The sequence below is a fragment of the Prionailurus bengalensis genome, chromosome B4 (assembly GCF_016509475.1).
Source record: "Prionailurus bengalensis isolate Pbe53 chromosome B4, Fcat_Pben_1.1_paternal_pri, whole genome shotgun sequence".
NCBI classification, from domain to species: domain Eukaryota; kingdom Metazoa; phylum Chordata; class Mammalia; order Carnivora; family Felidae; genus Prionailurus; species Prionailurus bengalensis.
In genome coordinates this window covers 49,144,956-49,170,794 of record NC_057358.1, presented here as the reverse complement: position 1 = coordinate 49,170,794, position 25,839 = coordinate 49,144,956, and the positions used below count along the sequence as shown (strand labels likewise).

The 25,839-nt window shown below is 37.6% G+C and overlaps 1 protein-coding gene across 5 annotated transcripts in view; it reads left to right on the top strand.

Annotated features, from left to right (window-relative positions):
• Positions 1-25,839, top strand: part of EPS8 (epidermal growth factor receptor pathway substrate 8) — a 192,956-nt gene that overhangs the window by 95,423 nt on the left and 71,694 nt on the right. The window lies entirely within an intron of this gene.

The following is a 25,839-nucleotide window of genomic DNA, read 5'->3' as shown; positions in this document are numbered from 1 at the left end:
GGCTTAGAGGTTTAATTAAAAAGTTAAATACTCAAATGCTTATTATTTGTGTAGCTTATTTCTTCAAAATCATCTTTGGACTTCTAAATTTAGATAATTTCACTTACTGGTTTGAGTGCATTGAGGAATTTATAAAGTAGAAAGAATGGGGAGAGGATTGCATATTTCCCAGGTCTGTGATATAAAGTTGTAGTAACCATGGAAGGACTATTTTACAAAATATTAAGCATGCATTGGAGGTAAAATAGAGGTTTATGACAATTAAGGGAAGAGAGGATGACTTTAAGTGGGAAGATAGATGGGAATTGGAGAAGAAGGAAAGAAAACATTTCAGGGTTATTCATAAATGATGGTCTTTGAGTTAAAAGAAAATAGCCACTAAGTGGTAAAAACAACACACATACAATTGATTATACAACAATTTCATAATGCCACTTGTGTATGCCTTACTTAAGCTTAAACTTCAGTGAACTTTAGTTTAATGGTATCACATTATTGGGGGTTTAATATGAAATCTGAGGCATTCCCTACTGGATGTCATAAGTCTATTTCCTACAAAAAGAGAAATATTGGACAGCAGATGAGGTAAGTACTAAGACCTCTAAGTTTGTTTGTATCAGTGAGACAAAAAAAAAAAAAAAAAAAAAAGACTCTTCCCCTTGTCCCATGGAGATAATACAAGTTTTACAAAGGATATGTTGGGAGGGGAATTGGCAGTACTGGCATGTGAAAAACTCTTAGATGTTTATTTTAGATGGATTCTCTCTTGAGTATTAAAATTAGTGAGTTAGATATTGTCAGTGCCATTGGGCTCATTTGCAGGAACAGAGGATATTCTAACTATTGCAGGTAACAACTGATTTGTCCTAAGGCATCAATTTCATGACAATTTTCTTAACCGAAAGTACAGGCATGTTCTTTAGGCCTTTTAAATGAATCTTAACAATTTTTGTTAACATCATTTTATAATTCCTATTGATATTTGGTATGATACTTAGCAATGGACTAATTCATTATAAAAGCAAAATCTAAATATTTTCTTCCTTATCGCTTTAAAAGCTAGACCTTTGAAGCCATCTTATTTAATATATGTATATTTAATATGTCATCTGACCCTTGACCAATGTGGGGGTTTGGGTACTGACCCCTTGCAGAGTAGAAAATCCACATATAACTTTGTCCCCAAATTTAACTGCTAATAGCCTTTAGTTGATTAGCACAAATTTTGTATATGTATTATATATTGTATTCTTAGAATAAATAAAGCTATAGAACAGAAAGTGTGATTAAGAAAAGCATAAGTAAGAGGAAATAAATTTATAGTATTGTATGCATTTATTGAAAAAAATCCTTGTATAGGTGGAGTGCAGTTCAAACTTGTGTTTTTCAAGGGTCGGTTGTATATGTGCATATATATACATGTGTATGAATTTACCCCCCTTGGAATACTGATATATTTTATTGCTCAATGCCTGTTTTCCTCAAAGTTTCCGTGCCTACTAAATTGTTTAAAAGTTCAATTAAAAAGTGAAAAATGCAGAGAAATTGAAAAAAACTCTTTAAGCCCTTTCATGAGTCAGATGATCCTTTTGTACAGGAGCATGTCGATTCCAAATCATTTTAAACTTTGAAAGTAATTGTATGTGTACCTTGTCTTATTTTATCCCCTCAACACACTGTGAGATCAGTGTGTCGGGATGGAGCATGGAGCCCTACTCCATTTGACTAATAAGAAAGTGAAGGATCGGTGAAAAACGGCCTTTGCAAGAGGGACTGCCAAATCATGTTAGCGCTGATGGTAACAAGGATTGGTAAAAACTTGATCAGTGCTTTTTGTTTGTTTGTTTGTTTGTTTCCAAAACACAGTTCCAATTTGTTGGTCTTACAGATTAGGAATTTTGTCTCTTGATCTTTATTAAAGTGGAGTATATGATAATCTAGTGTATTTCAAATAAAAAATACATACATATGTGTATATGTATGCACACACACACAAGATTGTAGGATGGTTTTAAGTTTTTTTTTACAAGTGTGTTTGCCACATGTAAATTCTTTATGCTTCCATTACATCCTCATTTACAGCCTTCACCTTAGTGGACCAGGTGGCCACACCTGATGGGCTTGCCGACATGACGCAGTCTTTTCATTCCTCAGGTTTATTTTTTATTGTGTAAAATATCCATGACATAAAATTTACCACTTTAATAATCTTTAAGTGTACATCTTCATGAACCGAAACTCTGTACCTGTTAAACAGTAACGACTACTCTTTTTTTCCTCCCTCCTCCCCCCCCCCCCCCCCACACCAGCTCCTGGATTCTACATTCTATCTCAATGAGTGTGACTACTCTGGGTCCTCATATAAGTGGAATCATACAATATTTGTTGTTTTGTGACTGGCCTATTTACTTAGCATAATGGCTTCAAGGTTCATCCATGTTGTTGGATGTACCAGTCTTTCCTTCCTTTTGAAAGCTGAGTAATATTCCATTCTGTGCATATACATTTTCCTTATCCATTTACCTGTCAATGGACACTTGGCTTGCTTCCACCTTCTTCTGATGTGAATAGTGCTGCTGTAAACATGGGTATATAAGCATCTGTTTAAGTCCTTGTTTTCAGTTCTTTTGGGTGTATATTCAGAAGTGGAACTACTACAATGTACACGGTAATTCTGTGTTTAAGTTTTTGAGAAGCTCTGCCATGGGTTTCCACAGAAGCCACTTCATTAAAGGAATGTTTTCAATGGCTGACAAACAAAAACAACCTTCAGTTCTCTTATGCTCTGGATTTTTAAAATGAACTTTCCTGGGGCGCCTGGGTAGCTCAGTCGGTTAAGCGGCCAACTTCGGCTCAGGTCATGATTTCATGGTCCGTGAGTTCAAGCCCCGCGTCGGGCTCTGTGCTGACAGCTCAGAGCCTGGAGCCTGCTTCAGATTCTGTGTCTCCCTCTCTCTGACCCTCCCCTGTTCATGCTGTGTCTCTCTCTGTCTCAAAAATAAATAAATGTTAAAAAAAATAAAATAAAATAAAATGAACTTTCCTAAAACAGGATGTGTGCAACTTCAGTGGATTTCTTGTGTATCTAGTAACTGTTGAAAATGTGGGCTGTGTCCTTGTACTATATTTTAGATTAAATTATCTTCCTGTTTCTCTTTGGAGAATTCAGATTTGAAGAAGTTATGGGAATGACATGGGTGAATCTTAGTTTTTCCAAAAAGATATCTAGCACAGAATACAGTTGAGATGGTTCCCATAGGAATGAAAGAAACTGATAAAATTTCCTCAAAATAAGTTAGCTTTAATTCCTAATCTTGTCTGTCCTCCAAAATGCCCCCATACTTAATTAAAAATTAGTAATATGATTTTGTGTTTCCGTAAAGATTAAGTCTGAATTTCTGTGCATACTCTACAAGGCCCCTCACGATCTGGCGTCAGGCTTTTCTCAACTACATTTTCTTTCTATACATCTTGTACTGCAGCCACACTGAATATCTCCCTGTTCTCTGAAGCTCATGTCCTTCCATGTACCATGCTTTACATGTGCCTGGAATGCTCTCTCACTGCCCTCGCACCTTCCAATTGACACACTCCTCTGTGTCTTTCAACACCTGGTTCTACTGTCAGTTCTTCTATGAAACCTACCAACAAACTTCTCCAGGTGGATGCTTCCATAATACATTGTTCATGCCATGACAGTAGCATTTATTAAATTGCACTGTAATTATCTCTTTGCTAAACTGAGTGCTCCTAGCGGAGAGACACCATGTTGTTTATTATATGCCCTTGTTGTGAAGCACAGCACCTGGCAGGTGTAGACCAAAAATACTGGATGCATTTCTTAGACGGTTTTGCTCGCTGTATAGGTTGTTTGTCCATATAGTCCTGCTATATAGGATGTTTGTCTTTAATAAAGAATCATTCCTAAATAAAAATAAGTAAATAAGTAATCATTCCAGGTATAAGATGGCATTCATTTCATAATTTCAGTAATTATTAATAACTGGACATATCATAGGCAAAAGCATTAAGCAGGCAAATTTTTTTCTCAGTAGCTTACTACTGCTTCATTTCTGTGAAGCTTTCTTACATTTCCTGGCACACTGGCTTCATAGGTATTCTTATAGTACTTTAAATTCCTCCTATCATAGCAGGAAGTATCTGATAATTCATACTTACGTGATAATAATATATTTTTAGTCCCAGAAGTGATTGAAGTCTAAAAGTGGTTCCTAGGGATTACAACACATAATTCAAAAGAATAAATTAATTTCAACTGGTAGAATTTCATTCCCCGTGTCACTTGGGTAAATGATACATTTAAAAAAAGCAGGATGACTGTCCTGGCCCTAAAATCACACTGGGCAGGCAGGGCTCCACAGCACCTCTGCATCTCAGCACCTCCAGAGTGGTGTTGATGCTGGGAATATTCTGTCTCCATAGGCTGCTGCTTTAAGGGATTAACCCTCTGTGATAAATTTGCCCTTCTTATACTGGTCCTTAATAATCTGAAAGGCAGAGTGGTGTGGCATATTTATAAGTGCTTATTCTACCTCATTAGCTAACTATGAATTTCCTTTTCAAATGTTTAGAACTAGAAATATGCAGTCATTTAATATTTAAACTCATTTCTATGAACCAGGTGTAGATACCAGTGAACATTTATTAGCTGAATTGGCATATTAAAGGATGGTCTTTGTACTGAAAGCAAAATACTGTGAGAGTCAGATATTTGAACTCCTTCCAGTCTAGATTACTCAAGAGGAAACAAACAGCAAGATTCAGTTTAATTGCTTGTTATTTTGAAATAGGAAATGTTATGTGTATTTTTGTTCCCCAAGGGCTGTGTCCAGGACAGTATCATTGTGGTGTTTTTATAGTTCTGTGAGATGTTTACAGTGTTGTAGAAATAAAAACAAATGAAACTGATATAAATGTATCCAGACAGTGGAGTGTTTCAAAGCTCATCCAAGTAATTGTTCTTCTAGTTCAAAGACTTGGTGTTTGTACACAAATCCTATCAATATAATAGTCACGTTAGGATTTATAAACTAATAAGTGAGGACATACTAAATTTTGGCACATATTATGTAAATGAAATATTTATACATATATGTAATTATATGTGTGTTGTGTGTGTGCTTAATTAAGCATGTTTAACTTTTAGCGAGCATTCTAGTGGGAGGTGTGTGGTCACATGCACAGAAAGCGTCAAAACATTTTGGGCTCAGGGCACCTAGGTGGCTCAGGACGCTTGGTTAAGTGTCAGACTCCTGATTTTGGCTCAGGTCATGATCTCAGTGTTTGTGAGTTCAAGCCCCATATCTGGCTCTGCTCTGACAGTGTGGAGCCTGCTTGGGATTCTCTCGCTCTCCTGCTCTCTTTACCCCTCCCCTGCTCACGTGAGCGTGTGCTGCACCTTCTTTTCTCTCTCTCTCTCTCAAAATAAATAAACTTAAAAAAAAAACAGTTTAGGCTTTTGTGGTGGTCTCCCTGGGGTTTGAGGCTTTACTGTGTAATAGGTGTGATTCTGTGTCTCAGTTTCCTCATCTATGAAATTGAAGTAATAGTTGTATCTGTTCCTTATTGAGTAAATGCATGCTAACAACCTGTAACATGTTTGGCATGCATAAGCACTTAAGAAGTGTTATTTATTGTTTTTGTAAATTACAATTAAATATTGGCCACACAGTTGATTCAGTTGATTCAGAAGAGAATTCCCTTCAAAAAAAAAAAAAAAAAAAGACTGTTTTGAAGCCAAAGACATTAGTTAATTTTGTGGATTAAAATCATATGGTTGTTTCTTTATCATTAAGAGATTATGGTATAAAGAGGGATATGTGTAGGTAGTCAGTGGTTTATTCATTATAATATACTTTGGATTATCCATTTTGACTGTATTTAAAGTCTTCCCTTTTATGACCAGATAATATATGTTTATGAAATGGTCTCCTTTGAAACTTGTTGGCTTTGGAAATATATGTCTTTTTGTTCATTTTGTGTTAGACTTCAATTTTGTCTAATCAGTGTTTGAATGAAATGGCACTTGTTGTATAGACTTCCTTCCAAGAAAAACATTGGGTGTTTCAGGAAGTGGTCTTGATGAGTCAGAGGATAATACTTTTTTCCTCTGAGTCAGTTCTGAGTCTCCTTGATATAAATAGGCGTACTTTTTCCCAAAGTTCTGCTTTTTAGATCATATGTTAAAATCATTGACCACACCAACAACGGTACTTTTATTGGTATTTCCACTGAATTAACACAGAGAGTCTTATATAATTGTGACTATAGAAATTCTGTTAAATAAATTTTTTTGAACAATTTCAATTCAGTTTCTGTACTTCTAAATTAGTTCCTATTTTGCAACAAAAATGTCCAGTCCTCGGACAGGACTGATTTGTGCTAGGCGGTCATTTGTGTAAATCTTAGAGGAAATTTATATTGGTAATGCTATCTCCTTTGATCACTAAAATTCTAGCACATGTACATAAAACTCCTATAGTGCAATTTTAGTACAGCAGTTATTTTGCAGAAGATTGTGCTAGCTTGCCACACCCCAGAGCTGTGTCAGAGATACGAAGGAATAATCCAGAGTTCTTCTTCGTAACTACATTAAAAATATTAAACATGATAAATAGTTGCTGTATGACTAGATATTGTTGATGTTGAGTTGGTCAGGGAAGACTAAAATAGGGGTAGGAATGGAGGAATTGAGCTGTTGTTCGACGGGAGGTGTGAAGTGGCAGGAAGGGTATTTAGGGTAAGAGCAGAGGCCTGAAGGTGGCTCAGTGCTCCGTATGCTCAGAAGAGAGTGAAGGATTCTGGGTGGGAGTGTTGGAGAGAATATGGAGGACTGGAGAAATTCTTTAGGGCAAAATCGTGGTAGGCCTGGAATGGTAAGCAAAGGAAATTTCTTTTTGGGTGTGTGAGTATGTAATTGGTAACATTCTTTACTCTGATTCTCATGTATTTCACTTGGCTTGTATTTGATTGATTGCGATTGGTTTTTACCTCAGTGGATTTCATTATTAGAACCAGTATTTAAAGAAAGCTTCCATTACTATTTGTCTCCAATATACAATTCTTCAGGGAGATAAAGAACTCATAGATGTCGATATAGATAATAAATCTTAAGTGACCTGTGTGTGCTTTTGCATACAGTCTTCATAACAACCTTATTTCACAGATAAATAAACAGAGGCTCAGAGCCGATAAAGTTTGTTCAACGTCATAGAGATATGGTAGAGTGAAAATTTACATTTAGGGCCTTCTACTTTCTTTTTACTATCCCGCGATACCACAATGCAAACATTGCAATATACTCGGCAAGTTTTTATTGTTTCCAGTAGCTCTGAAATAGCACCCCAAAAGCATTTTTCTTCTTGGCGGAAATACTATTATTATTTTTTAGGAATTGGAAGGTGGTCTTTAGATGGTGGGAAATCGCCTTATGGGCAAGCTGTCTCACTCCCTCCCAGGGAGCAGCAATAGGGCTTTGCTTTCTAAGACTAGAGTATTGTCATTTGAAGCTCTGTGAGGTTTGCAAGGGCCGTCAATTATGTTTAGGAACATTTGTGGGTACTGGTGATCCACAGCATGGATCCTATCCTTTGCCCACTTATATAGTAGATTATTAGTTGGTCATTTTTCACTTCCTGTATCTTAAGCATTTGGGTCTAGATCAGTTGGAGTCTTTGATTTTTTTGTCTTCACGCACACAGTCACTTCTAGAGTAGGCCGCTTTCCTTCATCCTATTTCTTTCATGGCAGGGAAGCAGCTGTGTGACTCTTGGCAAAACTAGTCTTCCCCGAGGTGACATCAGTGACAGTTAAGATTAAGTATTACTCTCATAAACATATCATATCTCATAAAATTCAAACACTTGTTTTCTAGAAAAATTTCTTTTTTAGCATCCTGGAATGGAGCAGCTTCATTTCTTGGGAGATCAGGGAAATTTATCTTATTTTTCCCAGCTAAATAGTTAGAGGAGTGTGCTACTATATGCTGCTATGTGCTGTTCCCAGTGCTTCTTACCAACTAAATTGAAAACAGACAAAAAAATTATGGCACATGCTTTCTTCGTAGGCAGGCTTGGAGGTTGTGAGGGTAACATATATCCAGTCCTCAAAGGACTAACCTGAGTTAACCTGTGTTAACTACCCCCCCCCCCCCCCCCCCCCCCCCGTAAAATAGGATACTTTCTCCTGTGTTCTGTTTTGTCAGGTGGTCTGTAGAGGTAAATTTAGATGACAAGAAGCAGCACACTGAGCCAGCGTGCTGGCCTATGACTGATGTCACTGAGCTAATCTTTGGAGCTGCAAAGGATTCTTGGAAATACCCTAGTTTCCAGCTTATGAAAAGGACTGATGAGGATGAGTTTAACATGTCCGAGGGCACAGAGTTGGGAATGGTATTGACAAAGCAAGCAAGAGTATCAACTTTGGTGTTCAGTGTTTTCTAATTTCACAACAAACCTAAGTCAAGTTGACATCTAGGTAGGATGTTCTAACGGCAAGCCTAGGAACGAAATTTCCTCACACCCACAGAAAGTGGTTGGATTCTGGTAGAACTGATGCTCACCATCAGACAAGGGACAGAATTGGAATGGTGAGAGGATATGGTTAGATGAGGATTTTTATTCCATTCCATTTGAGGAAAATAAGGAAGTTGGCTAACAATAACAGAGGTCAAGATGGAGAGGCTGGAGGAAGGAGGTGCAAAATATGCAGTGCGGATGGGGTGACTTACAGGGATTAGGGCATAAAGCAGACCATGCTTGCTGTTTTCCTTGAGTGGTTCTTGTTAGAAGCTAGTGATGCTAAATATTTTCTGTTTTTAACTCTTCAACAAGCTAACATATTTCCTACTCAGATTTTCTTGCTTTTAGAGCATTGTTTCACTCTGTCTTTCCTTAATAAGATTTTATTTATTTATTTATTTATTTATTTTTATTTTTATTTTTTTTACATTTTTTTCTGAGAGATATAGAGAGACAGAGGGAGACACAGAATCCGAAGCAGGCTCCAGGCTCTGAGCTGTCAGCACAGAGCCTGACACGGGGCTTGAACTCACAAACCATGAGATCTTGACCTGAGCCAAAGTCAGATGCTTAACCGACTGAGCCACCCAGGGGCCCCATCCTTAATAAGATTGAAAAAAAAAACATTTTAATTTGGGCATAATTTTTTCACTCATTGAATAAATTTTTATTGAGAACTTACTGTTTTAAGGAACTACACTTAACCCTTTATATTCGGTAAAACTATTTAGCCCCTGCCCTCACGAAACTTACAATCCTGTGTACAAACAACAAAATAGGAAGCTGACTTGAGTATGATAAGTGCATCTTAGTGTTAGACTCCAGCATTAATGGGAACACATGGAAGAGGCATCTGTCTATCCTACTTTGCAGAAATCAGGGAAGGTCTCCCTAGATTGATATCTGAAGTTTGAGTAGGAGCTGGCCAGATGAAGGTGGCAGGGAGGTTTTTGGCTGAGAGAATATTCCAGATAGAAGATGTAATTTGCTGGCAAGAATCTTTAAAATGATGTATGGTGTGCCTGTGTAGTTATAGGGAGGGTTCAGGGTGGAAGAGTGGTCTGGGACAGAACAGGGGAGGTGGCAGGAAGGCAGAAGTGGAGAGAAAGGAAGCTTTACAGGTGTAAAAGGCCAGATCACAGAGTACTAGGCGGTTTCATCCAACTGGATGTTTCCTGGAGGGCAGTGGGGAACCATTGATTGGATTTATGTATAAGAATGATTGGGGCGCATGGGTGGCTCAGTCGGTTAAGCGTCCGACTTCAGCTCAGGTCATGATCTCACAGTTCGTGAGTTCAAGCCCCTCATCGGGCTCTGTGCTGACAGCTTAGAGCCTGGAACCTGCTTCAAATTCTATGTCTCCCTCTTGCTTTTGTCCTCCCCCGCTCATGCTCTGTCTCTCTCTCCTTGAAAAATAAATTTAAAAAAAACATAAAAATAAAGAATAATAAATTTAAGTTTTAGAAGGCAGGAGTATTAGGTTGATTCAGATTTTATCTACAGAAGCTTCTGAAATGATTCCAATTTAGATTATCAAAAGATCACTTAAAATCCTGGCACCTCTCATTAATAGATTTTTCCTGCTTACATGACACAAATATTTTGAGTTTGAAAACTACTATTTTTAAGAAATAATACCAAATATTAAAAAAAAACATGTTTTATCAGAAACAATCATGTATCTCTCTTAGAGAGTAATATATTGAACTTTTAAAAGATTTTGCTGAGTTAAACCTAGGCTGACACTTAGTTGAGCAGCTTGAGGAAAACTTAACTCCCTTCCTCATCAAATTCAGTAAAACTATGTAAGATTATGTTAGAAAAAGCAACACGTTTTAGGTTGATTTGTTGAAGTTCCCGAGAAAATAAATTTTCCAAAGAAGTTGGAGGAAGAGCACCCACTGTGTATCATTCTGTTTGATAGAGGCAGAATGGATTATTTCTACATTTTCATAGAGGCTTTTTGAAGGAATAGAGCCTATTTGAAGAAATATACATATTGACACATTTCTTTTATAATAATTCATATGTTCCATGTTTATAAAAACATGCTACCTGAAAGTTGAATATAAAAGTCAATTCTAGTTTTATTGATTGCCATTAAACAATTGGAAATATGTTGCCATAGAGAAGTACTCTGTAATAGGCATGGATTTTGCTGATCAGAAGTCAAGGTGATGCCATGACCCTTTAGAATTTTGTAATTCTTTGAAATTCTAGGGGCCATTGTTTTTATTCTGGTCTGACCCTTGCCTTTATCTTGATAATATTTCTGACACTCCTGATTGTCTCCTGCCTTTACTTCATGAACATTCTGAATCCAGTGGTTTTTCTTTCTTCTTTATAAGTAAAGCTTCACTGTTAGTTCTTTTCTATACAAATGTATGTGTTTTCATTTATAATAGCTTTATAGCAAAACAAAAAAATCCTATTAGTTCTATTTGGATGCTAGGTGACCATGTGATTTGGGGCAAAAAACAAACTCTGACCATTATTTTCCTTTATATGGCAAAGCTGTTGGATTTTATTTCATACCAACTACTTATTGGGACTTTGATTAAACTCTGTCCCTCTATTAACTCATCTGTAAAAGGCCATAGTAATGGTCTTAACTCATGAGGTTGTTGTGACAATTAAAACAAATATATGCAATGGAATTGTGCCTGGCACGTAGTGCTCTGTAAATATTAGCTCCTCCTCCTCCTCCTCCTCCTCCTCCTCCTCTCAATGCTATTAGCACTCATAGTGGTAGCTTAGATCTCTTAGTGAATGGATTTTATAAAAACAGTTGGTTTAAAATGGTAGACAGTGGGGGCGCCTGGGTGGCGCAGTCGGTTAAGCGTCCGACTTCAGCCAGGTCACGATCTTGCGGTCTGGGAGTTCGAGCCCCGCGTCAGGCTCTGGGCTGATGGCTCAGAGCCTGGAGCCTGTTTCCGATTCTGTGTCTCCCTCTCTCTCTGCCCCTCCCTCGTTCATGCTCTGTCTCTCTCTGTCCCAAAAATAAATAAAAACGTTGAAAAATAAATAAATAAATAAAATGGTAGTGATTATGCCAGCTAAATTATACCTCGTTTATTTAATAAGGAGCTGGAATAATTGGGGGGGCTATTTAGAAATATTAAACTTGTTCTTCATATGAACAACACATTTCAATTAAATCAGGTCATGCTTTTCCCCCCAGTTTTACTTACCTCAGCCTATAGGCAGGGTTCCCACTTGCTTAAAAGTGGGAATGATGGGAATGGAAAGAAATGCAAATGTGACATTACTAGCCCTTGTGCTAGATCCCTCTTCAAATTTCCTCTTCCTTTTAACTTCAACTAGCCTACTTACCCAAACAAGTCTATCTTAACTTCCCAAACAAAAATTCACACCATATGATCTGGGAACATGAAAGTGTTTGGTGGTTCTCCCTTCCTCAGCTGACCCAAGCACCTCTCTTTAACTTATTAATTCACTATCTTGAGTTGTGTTTGCTCTGTTTCTTTTCCAGGTGCTCAAATCTAGGAATGTAACTCCTAGAAACATTTATTTTCTTCTTCTTCTTCTCCTCCTCCTCCTCCTCCTCCTCCTCCTCCCTCCCTCCCTCCCTCCCCCCCTCCCCCTCCCTCCCTGCCTCCCTCCCTCCTTTCCTCCTCCTTCTCCTTCTCCTTCTCCTTCTCCTTCTCCTTCTTCTTCTTCTTCTTCTTCTTCTTCTTCTTCTTCTTTCTTCTTTCTTCTTTCTTCTTTCTTCTTTCTTCTTTCTTCTTCTCCTCCTCCTCCTCCTCCTCCTCCTCCTCCTCCTCCTCAAAAATGACACTGGCCCAAAAGGGGACATGTTACCATGAAAAAAGTTCCATTTAACCCCAAGTGGAATAGTACTTCACTTGTTTTTCTCTCACTTCCTGACCCATCAAATCCACATTTTTAAACTCGAAGTACCTGAATTTGCCATTTTATAGATTTTATTGTTTTATTTCTTATGATTCTTCTTCCCTACTCTCTTTAATTTTATTTTGTTTAAATTCAAGATATTAACAGGATACAAAGAACATTCCTTGTTCAGAATCATTTTTACATAAATTTCTTTGCCAACAGAGCACTGTTTCTGTGCATCAGTCTTAAAACATTGAAAGCAGTTTCAAAAAATGCATCAACTCTTTGTTTCAGTGTTCACTAATTATCTTGTTTCAGTGGTTCACTGATTATCCTGGATTTTGAAGGGGGAAAGCTTGAAATAACATTTTCAAAATGAATCATACAGTTTTTAGATGTTCCTAGCTACATGTGACTCAGTCTGACTTTGTAACCTTTATAAATACTATCTTTTCTATCCTTTTTCTTCTAAGCCACTAACAAATTATAATATTATATTTATTATTGTACTTACTTCATGCTGGCTCTCTTACGAGACTGTAAACTCCATGAAGGTGGGAACCAGGTCTGTTTGTTAACTGTGTGCTCAGTATCTAGAGCTCACCTGTCTAGTATGATAGCCATTAGCCAGATGTGGCAATTTACATTTCAGTATGAACTAATTTAAATTTAATAAAATTAAAATCAGAGCTCTTGAGTAGTGCTAGCCACAGTTCAGGTGTTCAGCACTTGGACTCAGCGTCTGTTTTGGGCAGTGGTGATACTGCACATTTTCACCATCACAGGAAGTTTTATTTATCAGTGCTCATCTAGATCCCTGATGGGCACATAATGGTTACATAGTACATGCTTGTTGAATGAATGAATGAATGAATAAATTAGTACTGATATTGGCTGGTGGCAATTACTGTTGAATGAATCTTATTTGAATAATTATTTACAAAGGTCCTTTTGGCTTTTATTTAATCAGTGTTGACATATCCCTGACCAGTTTCCAAATTCCAGATTTATCCATAGTTAAGGGGAAGTACCCAATAGTTAAAAGTCTCAGATTCCTCATTAACATGGGGATAATAAGGACAGGTTGACCAAAGTAAAGCCATTTTGGTTTTAGGCTGAAAGTCAGTAGGTCATAGAAAGAGTCACAAGATCCAACTCATAGAAAACCACAATACCTCACTCTCTGTGGCAGTAAAAGCCTCAAAGACTGGACATTATTAACAGTCTCCCCTGTGGGTAATTCCACAACCTAAGACAATGGAAAAACTAACCACCCAATGTAAGTGATAAACCCAAAGTTAGAGTATGCCCCTTCCTATATGGTCAGCTAATTAAAAAACAAAACAAAACACTGATAAAACCCTTGTTAGAAGCAAAGCAGGGGTCCTTTTTCTTATCTGGGAGGAGAGACCACTTCTTTGTGAAGTTGTTCTAGTCCTCTATGTATAATAAATTTGTGTCCCTTCCCTATAAAGGGCTTGCTCTTGAATTCTTTCTCACACAAAGCCAGGAACCGTCTTGGTGAGGGGCCTTGGCCTGTCTGGTATCTGTGACCTCTCAACAATCTCATAAGGTGCGTAAGAATTAAGTAAGATAATATAAGAAAGCGCTTGCACCGTGACTTACTAAAATGCTTATAAATGAACATTACTTTTTTGACGACAACAAATAGAGATATGTCTAAATTTATCCCTGTTCATGGATGGTTTCACGTTTATGAGGAACTTTACTCCTATTTTTGAGAGCTTCCATTGTTATTATATGGTAGACATTTTTCAAGGGTAATATTATTCGTAACCAAAGCTTGTATTATACTGTCTTTAAATATGAAATTTAGTAGCCTCAATTAAAAATGTTTTTCCTTTGGACTTAATTTTTTTTTCTTTAATTCGTATGACTATGTAAATAGCTAACTTCCCAAGAAAAGAGTTTCACACTACTTTTATAGGCAATTTGAATTTTATTTACTTAAAAATTTTTTTAACGTTTATTTTTGAGAGAGAGAGACAGAGTGTGAGTAGGGGACGGCAGAGAGAGAGGGAGACACAGAATCTGAAGCAGGCTCCAGGCTCTAAGCTGCCAGTACAGAGTCCGACGTGGGGCTTGAACCCATGAACTGTGAGGTCCTGACCTGAGCCCAAGTCGGTTGCTTAACTGACTGAGCCACCCAGGCACCCCTTAGGCAACTTGAATTTTAAAACTAATGCACAGATATCTCTGACTTCTATTCTGGGGAGCTGACAAAGATTTTATTCCCACCTATATTCATTTAAATAGGGCTTCTCTTTGGAAACAGATTAAAAATCTGAATAATGAAAATGAATACATCACTGATTATTTATCTAAGGGTAATTTCAGGTTTCATTTAGTCACCTAACTCTGCTGTGCAGTTAAAGCTATGGTTTAATTTCTAGAAAAACAAGGCATTTTTAAAATTAACAATAATGCCTGATGTAGTTGGGGATATTGCCTCACTTTTACTCACTATAATTGTTGTTTCTTTCCTGGGATTTGAAAACCAGCATTTGTTGTTATATATAACATCAGGTAGTTAAACATATCTACCAAAATATCAGCTGACTTATGTGAGGTAAATTTCCTTCATTTTTTATCTTGCTTTCACTGCAGCTGTTCTGGTCCTTTTGTTTTTAGTATAAACCTGTGCTCGTATTTTATAGTCCACCTTAACCTCTCAAGTTCATATTGGAGGTGACTTGAATTTTTCCCTTGAGTTTTCCATTAACAAATATTTGTCAGTGTTTTGACAATGAAAATATGTTACAGGAAAAGGCAGATCAAGCACATACATTTATTCCACTCCTTTCAAAAGAGTGACAGCAAAGGGATTCAAAAAAAATGCAGGAATTCAGTTAGATAAAATGACTCTGGAAAGCCTGTGGGTGATTGTTACTAACCTACAAGCTCTAAGAAGCAGGCACCTGAGCTGCTAGCGAGAGACTCTGAGAAGCAGCCTGATTTTCCCTTCAGAACCTCAGGAAGGCCCGACAATGAGAGTGAGGCTGAAAACAGGAGAATTAAGTGGTAAGTGTGTTTAAAGTGAACTTAGGCCCCAGATGCCTCCCCACACTCCAGCAAGACTGGAAGTTAATTCTGTGGAGAATGTGGGCTAGGGAACTCTTGAGTAGGGGACACCAAGGCATAGAAGGAGAGTGGAAAATGAAATACTAAATAGTGAGGTACTCTCAGCACACGTCCTCTACTCATCTCCAAAAATTTGGCAGTTAGATATATATTCTCCAGGATTTCAATTGGAAGATGCTTTTTTGGAGAATCTGACCCTTCTGTGCAAAAGTCCTGTGGATACTGTTGGTTGAGGGTCTCCCGCTGGAATAGCCCAGCCAGATAATTCCACAGTGAAACCTATGTGTTGGCAAGTCCCACTCACCTACACAGATTTTCTTTTTTTTTAATGTTTATTTTTATTATTTTTGAGAGAAAGAACGAGTGATGGAGGGGCAGAGAGAGGGAGACAGAGTGTCTGAAGCAGGCTCTGTGCTGACAGCAGGCTCCTCACTTACAAGCAGAGAGCCTGATGTGTGGCTTGAACTCATGAACCCTGAGATTATGACCTGAGGAGCCAAAGTCAGACAAGACTGACAACTGAGCCACCCATGTGCCCCCACAGAACTTTCTAATTAGTCTTCAAGTGTTTTATCTTCACTGTGAATAGTGACCAGTGATCATCAGACATTTGAGGAAATTTAGAGACCAAAACAAGCCTGGAGAAAACAAAATTGACAGCAATAGGCACAATAAAGGGAGAAGAAGAAAACTGTTAAGTATTGTCATTAATATTTTCAGAAAGATCAAAGAATATACTGCAATCTGGAAATAAGAACAAGTATCATGATAAAAGGAACATGTAGGGCATAAAAATGTACTCCTGGAAATTGAAAATTGATAGAAGACTTGAAAAATTTTAAATGACTTTAGGAGATAAAGTTAAGGAAGCCACCAGAGAGTAGAACAAAATACCAAGAAATGAAAAAACAAAAGTGAAAAGGCAATAAAATTAGAAGCTCAGTCCTCAGAATAGAACAATAGAATTTTTTAGAAAAGTAAAATTTTAAAAAAATGTAGTGAAGAAACGATCAAAGAAATAACTCAGGAAAATTTACTAGAATTTAAGGACCATGATTTTCAAATTGGAAAAGATCCATTGAATTTCTAATATATTGAATTAAAAAAAAAAGTCTATACCAGTGTATTCATGAGATTTCAGAACATTAGGGGAAAAAGAATGAAGATTCCCAAACTCCAGAACTGCAGAAAGAAGAAAATAGGCCACTGAGAAACAGAATGCCACCTAATATCTCAGCAGGAACCCTGGAGACAGAACAATGGCTTCAAAATTTGGGAGCAAAAGTAATTTGCAAGATAGCACTGGAAACCAAGACAAACTACTGGCCATCTATGAAGGTATAATAAACATGTTTTCAGCCTAGTAAAGCTGCAGAAATTACGTTTCTTATACCCTGAAGTATGTACTCTTCCAAGATAAAAAAAGTAAAAGTAAAGAAGAGGGAGTCCTGGGATCCAAGAAACAAGGATTGAAGATAGGAGGAAGAGGAAATAATGGGTAGGATAAGGCTGCTTTGGAAACCACAGTGAATGCTGTACAAGAGACCTAGGGATTAATCGATTGATTGTAACAGGAAGGTGTAGGAATCAGGGAGAGATGCCTGCAGAAAGATAAGAATAGTGGTAGAGTAGATTGTGTTTAAATGCATCAAAAGAAACTTCACTTTTGGTGGAGAGGGAAAGGATCAAATTAATGGAAATGAAGGAGAACTAAGGGTTGAAGGTAAGATGATTATTAATTCTAAAGACAAAAGATTGTACAATGAAAGAAATGTAATCTTAGTCTATACTGTGAATAGCATTACACAGATATGGTGACTAAACACTGAATTTTGGTCTAACAAAAGCATGGTACCATGCTGTCTCCTGTGTTTGCTCTTCTGTTTTCTGGCTTACTCAGCTCATGTATTACAGCCTGGAGGAAGGTTGTTTTTTTTTTTTTTAATTTTTTTTTTTAACATTTATTTATTTTTGAGACAGAGAGAGACAGAACATAAACAGAGGAGGGGCAGAGAGAGAGGGAGACACAGAATCTGAAACAGGCTCCAGGCTCTGAGCTGTCAGCACAGAGCCCGACACGGGGCTCAAACTCACGGACCGTGAGATCATGACCTGAGCCGAAGTCGGACGCTTAACTGACCGAGCCACCCAGGTGCCCCTGGAGGAAGGTTTTTATGAACTGAATGCCTAGCCCCTTCCCAGCATAAGCTGCCCACTTTGCGTTCTGTCTTTTTATTTGCCACGTTGAACTACATAAATGATCCTGTTGATGTCTCCTCCCCTCACTGTGCCATTCATTATTTCTTCTCCTCCTCCTCCTCCTCCTCCTCCTCCTCCTCTTCCTCCTCCTCCTCCTCCTTCTTCTTCTCCTTTTTAATGTTTATTTATTTTTGAGAGACAGAGGGAGAAGCAGAGAGAGGGTGTGAGACAGGATCTGAAGTAGGCTCTGCACTGACAGCAGAGAGCCCGATGTGGGGCTCAAACTTGTGAACCCTGAATTCATGACCAGAACTGAAGTTGGACACTTAACCAACTGAGCCATCCAGGTGCCCCTACGTGTGCTGTTCACTTCTAAAGATCTTTATCTTACCTTCTTTGATTCAACCCTTTTTTGAGGAAGATTTTGGTTTCTAGGCCCACTCCTCTGACTTCCCTTGAACTTTATTTATTTGTTTATTTATTTTTTAATTTTTGAGAGGGAATGAGAGAGCATGAGCAGAGGGGGCGCAAAGGGAGAGAGGGAGAGAGAGAATCCCAGGCAGGCTCCCCACTGTCAGCACGGAACCCAACATGGGGCTCGATCTCACGGTTTGGGAGATCATGACCTGAGCTGAAATCAGGAATCAGACTCTTAACTGACTGACCCACATAGGAGCCCCTACTTTTTCTTCCCCCCTAAAATTTCTGTATAAGATGGGAGAGTTTTCAAGGAAGGTTTTGTTAGGATTTGTTTTCTTCGTGGGAGTACGGACTATCAGTTATTTTTATATTCAGCCAAATGTAGATAATGACTGGAATTGATTTTTCTGTTGTGTTTTGACTGTTTTTTTGTTACATCACTCTTTAGTAGCATATGAGGACTGTCTCTGATTTTGAAGGTAAGTGAAAAATAGTATTTTGAAAGGCATGCACTGTTATCTCTGTCAACAAAATGTTAAACAGTGTGGAATAATAGGAGTAAGGAGTCGTTAAGCATGATTGGAGAGTTTTACCTTATTAGTCCAGTCATGGACTCTGTTGGCTTATAAAGTTATAGATGTTGAACTTGAGACACCTGCCCCCATATAACCATTATGCTGGCATTTGGATCTCTAAAACTATCTTGCCAATATAGAACAAATTGAAATCATGAATAATCCTTGATGAGATATGCTATCTCTGTGTCCTCTTACCGAAATGATCACTGTTGGAGTAGTATGGCAAACAGGCAGAAATGAGGTTGAGGTGAGAAGTAGCATCTTTTTATAAACTATCTGGGAAGCAGTTTGGGGGTGATGTACATTATAATCTGGTAGAAAGCTTTATTTAACCTCCATTTAAACAGAATTGCATTGCTTAAAAAAGTCCTGTGTAGTTTAACACTTAAGCATTTTTTACTTACACTAACCTTGGAGAGATGTATTTATGATTTAGAAAAGTAAGATGAATTGAGTATAATAGTTGCTTAAAGGTGACATTTGCCGCTTTGTGTGGCGTTTGCTACATTTGCTATAAAGCTGTGTGGTATGTTTGTACACCATCAGTCCTCGTAAGGAGGTGTACTGACAGATCAGAGTGAGTCACCAGTGGTGTCTTATTTACTGCTTCATGTCCTTTGCTCTGGGTAATGCAGAGGGAGGTAATCATGTGACAGCAGGGTAGTTAAATATTAAAATGTTATATCTCATCCGTAGGTTAAAACTCTTCTCACTGTACCTGTGAGGTTTTATGATTTACTATTTTTAGAGACCATTTAATACATCATAATAAAATTTGAATTCAAGACTTTTGGGCTCATTAAAGATGATTTTAGAACGTATTTTTCTTTCTAAACCCATAACGACGATTTTAGAACATATTTAGAATGGAAAAGTGTGGGTTATATCAGGCCCAGATAGCTCTTTATCTGTTTGCCTCTGTAAAATGTGTTGAGCTGTACTAATTTGGCCGATGGCACACTATGGAAAAAGAATATCTCACAATAAAAAATAGTCATATGTGAGATCCTAAGTTCCTCAGTAGCTTTTGTTTTGCACTAGCAGTGGCACAAAATTTCATTTTGAAACCTTTCCAAAAGGTTCATAGAATGTCAGTGAATACTAACCCTTAAGGCTGATTTTCAAAAAGTAGAGATTTGAAAAAAAAATTCCTGGGGAATGGGATGAGATGAGTTAGGTGGGATGGTTTTCTTTACTTCTTGTTCCAAAATGTTGTTCCCTGATATGTGTTCAGTTGAGAACTGAACTGACAGAAAAAGTTGTACTTTTATTCTTATTCTGTGAGAAAATACCCACAGTAAATATTCTTCTACCTCTTCTGAGAATCTGCACTCAACAACTTTCTGCCTGGGAAGATTTGAACTTCCTAGATAATGTTTACTTCTTAAAATTCCAATCATCTTTTGGTGGTGTTAGCCAAGGTTTTTTTTGTTAAGGGCTGTGATCTCTCCCATGCTTCAATTTCTTTCTCTTTCCCTTCCTATCTTCCTCTCTTTCTTTCTCTCATTTTCTTTCTTTCTTTCTTTCTTTCTTTCTTTCTTTCTTTCTTTCTTTCTTTCTTTCTTTCTTTCTTCCTTCCTTCCTTCCTTCCTTCCTTCCTTCCTTCCTTCCTTCCTTCTCTTTTTTTCTCTTTCTTTCTTTCTTTCTTTCTTTCTTTCTTTCTTTCTTTCTTTCTTCTTTCTTCTCTCTGTCTCTCCCTGTCTCTCTGTCTCTCTGTCTCCCTCTCTCCCTCTCCCTCTCTCCCTCTCTCCTGCTCTCCCTCTCAGCACTATGCTATACTCAGAACAGAAGGGAAGGTTAACTCAGATCTTGTCTGAAGCACCTGAAATAGGAGTTTATAGGGTTTGAATAATCAGGAGTTTCTATTTGATGAATCTGATCCCCTCTTGTGTGTTTTTCCATCTTTTCTGTTGACTAAAACATAGAATAAATGAGTAAATAGTGGAGAATATACAAATCTCCCATACAGAAGAATGCCAAATAATTTATGCGGATATTCCCCCCTGTAGAAAGTGGAGCATAACTGTCCACCCCGTAAGTTGTGGGCTGCATGTAATCACTCCTTCCAAACAGGCCTGTAGAATGGTGCGGAGGGAGGTCACTTTATCATGGAGAAACCTGACAAATACTGCCTCAGTCAGTGAGCAAGGTTAGCATAAACCATGTTCTCAGAGCCAGAAGCGTGGACTCTTGATATGATATGGTGAGAGTGGCACATATCTCTGTGGTCTCCCTCTCCAAAACCTATAATTCCAGCTTAATCATGAGAAAACATCAGACAAATCCCAACTGAGAGACAGCCTACAGAATATCAAAATACAGTATTCCTCAAAAAAGCTATCAAGGTCATTATTGCAGGTTGAATCGTGTTCCCCCAAAAGATAGGCTCAAGTCCTGCTACCTGGTACCTATGACTGTGACCTCATTTGCAGAGGGTCTTTGCTGATAAATCCAGATGAGGTCATACTGGATTAGGGTCGACCCCAATCCACTGACTGGTGTCCTTTTGAGAAGAAAGAAATTTGAACACAGACACCCAGGGGAGGCCATATGAAGATAGAGCAGAGATTTGAGTGATGCATCTACAAGCCAAGGAAAACCAGAGATTACCAGCCAGATAACTGTCAGAAATTAGGGGAGACAAAGAAGGATTCCTCCTCTATACCCTTCAGAGAGCTTAGCTCTACTGACACCTTCATTTTGGACTTCTAGCATTCAGAACTGTGAGAGAGTAAATTTCTGTTGTTTTTAGCTGCCCACTTTGTGATACTTTGTTATGGAAGCCCTGGAAAACTAATATAGTCCTCAAAAGCAAAGGGGGAGTGTGAGACATGGTTACAGTGTAGAGCAGCCTAATGAGACATGAGGACTAAATGCCATGTGGTATTATGGAGCGGATCCTGGAACAGAAAAAAAAAAAAAACCCAGCAGCTTTAGGTAAACACATGAAGGAACTTTGAATAAAGTATTGATTTTAGTTAATAAAATACTTATATTGGTTCATTAATTGTGACAGATACGTCATGCTGATGTGAGATGTTAACAATAAGAAAATGGGGTGTGGGGTATGCAAGAACTCTCAGTACTGTTTTCACAGATTTTCTATAAATATAAATAAAGTGGTTCCAAAAAAAAGTTTATTGCCAAAAAAAAAAAAAAAAAAAAAGACCAGGATTTAGCTGCAGTTTTATTGAGACCTCTGCTGCATGTGATGGAGTAAATGGCAGTATTTTTAAGGATGGTAGCAGTGGTGATGAGGCACCGAGGCCTGATGAATTATGCTGATTAATTATGTTGCAGGGTAATTGAATCAGAAACTTCCTCTAATAAAGTGTATACTGCTTTAAAAGTCAGTTTCTTGCAGCTGTCATTATATAAGGCTAACTGTAAGTCCATTGTTAATTGTGGAAATAATATAGTCGGGGGATAAACATTTTGAGGAAAGGTTTTATTCAAGCCTATTTGCCAAGGTATATGAAAAAAAAGAAAACTCCTGTCAGTTGATTGATTGTCCAGCTTCTGCTCAGGTCATGCTCTCAGCTTCTTGAGTTCGACCCCCCCCCCCCTCCCGCCCCGCCCTGTTGGGCTTTGCTGACAGCAGGAGCCTGCTTTGGATACTCTGTCTCCCTCTCTCTTTGCTCCTCCCCTGCTCCTATGCTCTCCCAAACATAAATAAACATTTAAAAAAACTATCTAATGTTTATTTGTGTTTGAGAGAGACAGAACATGAGTGGGGGAAGGACAGAGAGAGAATGAGACCCAGAATCTGAAGTAGGCTCCAGGCTCCAGGCTCTGGGCTGTCAGCATAGAGGCTGATGCAGGGCTGGAACTCACAAACTGTGAGATCATGACCTGAGCCCAAGTCGGATGCTTAGCCAACTGAGCCACCCAGACGTCCCTAAAATTTTTTTTAAAAAGGAAAACTCCCACATAAATACTTGGAGATTTCAGTTAAAATTCCTCATGTCACTTGTGAAATTTAATGGACACTTTTCTGAGAAATAGTTCAAGATCCAATCCAACCGCCATTTCTCCTAACCCAACCCCCAGCATATGGTTCAGTGGGCAATAAAGAAAGGTTAAGACAATTTCTTCTGTCTCTGAATTTCATTCCCCTTCCTACCAAATTTTTATTTTTGTTGGAGGATTCCAACTAAATTGGAGGCTTACCCTCACCCCCCCCCCAGTTTAATATGTATTTCATTATAATGGAAGAAATGCTAACGATCCAGGTAAATTTATGGGTATCACATGCTATTTACATATGCATGAGCACTCAGAAGACCCACTTTTATAAACTTGACCTTGAACAACATGGGGGTTAGTGGCATGCCCCCCTCACAGTCGAAAATTATTATATAACTTTTGACTTCCTCCAAACTCATCTATTCATAGCTAACTGTTGACTGGAAGAGACGTGAATTTAATTACATTGAAATCAAAGTAGAGATACCTCAAGATACTCTGTCAAGCATAAATAAACAAAAAGTTAAAGAAAGTCTGTGGTATTTTCTGAGAGAACAAGTCAAGGACAGCTCAGTCTACAGAGAGCTACTAGCAGTTTGGTAGCCAGATTGGGTAGGTGGTATTCTGACATTGAGTAATGACTACATACTCATTCAGCAATTTGAAAACTGATATTGTGTGTTAGCAAGAATAAAGAAAAGGAAAGGGAATCTAAATACTTGTTTATTTATATTTGTGATCTTAACACTTTCTAATACCAAATTTAACTTTCTGGTTTTGCCATATTATAGATAGCTTTATTTATTTCTGCTTATGATGATTTTCACGGACTCCAACTTCTCTGAAAACTTCAGTATTTAACATTTTTGGTGTGCTTAACTTAGATCTTAAATTTACCACTTTTATCTAATACTTGCTGAAGAATGTTATTTTCTGTAGAAAAGAAGAAGAAAATTATAATAACTATGACTTATAAAAGTGTTTTTATAAGGAAAGTGAAGCTCTAATTTTACATCTGTACAAGGTATTATGACAGTTTTAGTGTACCCTTTTAGTAGGATTAACTAGCTAACTTAATAGAGTTAACTGAATTTATGACATCTTTAAAGTGATAAAGAAAGTGTTTATCTCCTTAGTTTTGTTTTGCTTAATAGTTAATAAAAATGAAAACACCTATATTTTTTCTAGTAAGACTTGATGGTTCTTCTCAATTATATATATGATCTACATAGCTGTGATTTGGATATGTCTTCTAGAAGCCTAAAGGAAAACCCGGCATTTGTCATTGTTTCCTTTGTAAGGTGCGCACTCTAATTGCTATAGTTAAGGATTTGGAAACTCCATATTGCTGCATGAGCATCTGTGACAAGTGACAGTGTGATTGCCAAAGAGGAAAAGTTTCTATATTTAAAATCCAATTTAGCAAATTGACATTTTCTATTCCTGTTTCTAATATTCTCTTATTCTGACAGATCACTGTTTTAAACAAAACACAAACCACGCATTTATTTGACTGTCATGAAGAATTAAACATGAAAAGGATGAGATGCTGTGGCTATCACTTTTCATTAAACCAGCTGCTGTGGTTTTGAAATGCAAACCAGATCAAAATCAGTTCAAACCCTAGCGTTTAACTTATATACTGAATGAACCAGCTTGTTTTGAAAGCACACTTAAAAAAAAAAAACTTAGAAGAAACTTACACATCCATCATTTGATTTTTTTCACTAGCGCTGTGAGTTAGAAGGATCCAAGAATTTTCTCTATTTTGCTGGTGAGAAAATTGAGACAGAGGCTTAATTGACTTGTGTAGTCTAGTCAGTGCCAGAATAGAGTTCCAGGCTTCTAACTGTGAATGAATGTGTCTGGCTATGGGCTCTAGATCTAGAATGTTATTCCAGGCCTCTGTCCTGGCCCACATTCTAGAATGTAACAGTTATGTGCTCTGTTCAGATCCTATAGGTTTATGAGAACCAATTGTGAAATACTTAAGAATTTTGTAAGCTGCTATAAAAGTATTGATAGCTTGAGATGAACCATAGTGGAAATATTCATACCATGGAAATCGGTAAGCAGTACAGATCAGGATTTAATTTTTCCCCAGAGAACTGGTTGACCTGTACACTATGCATTGCATCCAAGTATAAATTGGAGGAGAACAAACAATAACAGCAACAATAAAAACAGAATACAACAATGTAACATAAATGTAATGTAATTTTGTAAATGCAGTACTTATCTAGGGGAGAGGTCAGTATTTCTTTGTTCCTTAATTTAGAAATTTGCTTCTAAGCTGTGAATAAATATGGGCAGGACTGTTGGGAAAGCGTGAATTAAACTTGAGTGTTTTGAGGACCTCTATAAATTCTTATTCTTCAGGAACTAGGTCAAGTCTCAGCCCTTCCCAAAATTATGGTAGTCGACCTGGCTTTTTCATTTAAAATAGGATTTTAAATAGATTTAAAATGGAGCCTTATACATTGGGACTTATTTGTGTTTCATATGAATTAATTTTATATCCTTAGGAATGCAATGCAGCCTTTCAAAAGTGGGACATGGACTTTCTTTTTTTTCTTTCCTTGAATAAATATTTAATTAACACTTATTCCATGCCTAGTATTGTTCCTGCTGCTTGAGAAACAGCAGTCATTAAACAAAAGTCTCTGCCCTTATGCAGCTTTTAGTCTAGTGAAGAATCAGTCATTTAGTTACACAAATGAAAAACTATAACTGTGATGCATACTTTGAAAAATTGATTATAGTATGAGAATGTCTGATAGTGGGCTTTTGTGTCTAGAAGGGAGGTGAGTTAAAGCTTCCCTGAGGGCATTGTGATTGAACTGAGATCTGAAGAATGAGAAAGAATTAATTTGAAGTTACTGATCATGAATACAATTTCTTTATGTGGGCTTTCGATGGCTTACTAATCTGAATTACATTCTCTTTTAATATGCACCTCCATATCACCCTAAACTTTTCCTTTGTAATGGGAACATTCTGTAGTTTCGTATTTATTCACTAAGTGACTGTTTTTCCTACTAGAGTGTTGGCCTAGAGCTGGGACTGTTTTGTTCACCTTGGCAGTATCAGCTTTATTGCCTGACACATAATAGTCACTCAGTAGTTATTAATTCTTCTGCTCCCTTTGCCTTTGTCTTATAATAAAGCTGGGACGTGCC